Source organism: Vicia villosa, linkage group LG1 (assembly GCF_029867415.1).
Source record: "Vicia villosa cultivar HV-30 ecotype Madison, WI linkage group LG1, Vvil1.0, whole genome shotgun sequence".
Classification (NCBI taxonomy): domain Eukaryota; kingdom Viridiplantae; phylum Streptophyta; class Magnoliopsida; order Fabales; family Fabaceae; genus Vicia; species Vicia villosa.
Window position 1 is genome coordinate 18,775,169 of NC_081180.1, and position 1,742 is coordinate 18,776,910.

Sequence of the window (1,742 nt, forward strand, 5' to 3'; positions counted from 1 at the left end):
ATTCTAGATATTGAATCGGAAAGCGGTGAAACTTTGGGTTCACAATTCGGTACCACATGCATAGCGTCACATATCTTGCATTGAGTCACATTAAAATTATACGATAATTGAGTATGTGAAGTTGATGTAGTTGTGATATGTGTATGAGTTGATAATTGAAACGAGTGAAGTTTGAATACATATTTGATTCGATGTGTGAATATGTGAGAATTATGATTGTGTACTTAATTGGGAATATAATAGTAGAATTGAAATATTATACTATTTAAGCTTGTGTATACTCGATAACATGTGAATTATGTGTTGAATTCTATTATATATTCCCTTTTACATACTATGACTAATTACTTGAAGTATTAATGTAACCATTGTATTCTGTTATACTTTCTTCATAATGGTTCGTATTCTCACCCTTCTGTTTTAATGTTGCCCTCGTTTGGCGACATGCAGGTTCTGGAGTTTAGTAGCCGCGTGTAACCTAGCCGGAGGTTCTTCCTTGGTTATTGGAGGCTAGGTAGTGAGTCGATGCTCTGGTCATGTAACACTGGGTAGACTAGGTGTATTGAACTCATGTTATATTTGCGTATGTATTATGCTATGACTGGTGAACTTATTTATTAGTTACATGTCTTTTGAGAGGTTTATAAGCCAAACCATTTTGATTATGTTTATGTTGAATTGAGATTTATTAGTCGATGTATGATCATGGTATGGGACATGAATCATTATAAATCACATGAGTATCATATATTTCCGCTGTGAATGCATATTCAGGTTAAATTGTGATTTGATATTGAGTGTTATTAAAAATGACCAGGAGTATTGTGCTGTATAGATAAATGCTGTCAGTTTTTTTTTAAGGTTTTTAGTTCTTCTAAAAGCATCAATGTGACGCCCTTTTGAATTATATGCATGTTATTCTCTGATTATTTGTTAAATATTTTGGGGTATAGAAAGGGGTGTTACAATCTACGTCTTTGCAATCCTTACTTCGTGCATACTTGGTTTATATCTCTTCAAATATTTCCCGTTTACTCTCAAGATCCTATGATCTTCTGCTAATTCTTCAATTTCATAAGCATTGTTCGAGAATACTTTTAAGATTCGAAAAGGTCCTTCCCAATGTGGGGACCATTTGCCAAGTGCCTGATTCTTTCGATCTATAGGTAAAATAACTTTCCAGACTAAGTCATTATTAACAAAAGTTTTACCTTTCACCTTTTTATTATAAGCTCTGGACACTCTTTCCTTTTGTCTTTTTATCATTTCCAGTGCTCGAAGTCTGTCTTCGTCCAAATCTACTAACTTATTCATCATTAACTCCCAGTATACGTTGGGAGGAATGTCTGCTTGTCTTTGTATCCTTACTGATTGCAAACATATCTCAATTGGAAGTACTGCGTCATGTCCAAACGTCAGCTGGAAAGGAGTTGTATTCGTAGCTTCTTTTGGAGATGTTCGACAAGCCCAAAGTGCTTGATCTAAAGTCTTATGCCAATTCTTGGGTCTCTTTCCTACATGCTTCTTGATAAGGCCAATTATTATTTTGTTTGCTGCTTCGACCTGTCCATTTGCTTGGGCATAATAAGGTGTAGAAGTAAATAACTTGAAACCTATTTCTCTGGCAAAATCTTGCATTTTTCGTCCAGTAAAGGCTGATCCCTGATCAGTTGTTATACTTTCTGGGATTCCAAATCTATATATAATGTGTTTCTGAATAAACTCAATCACCGCCTCTTGAT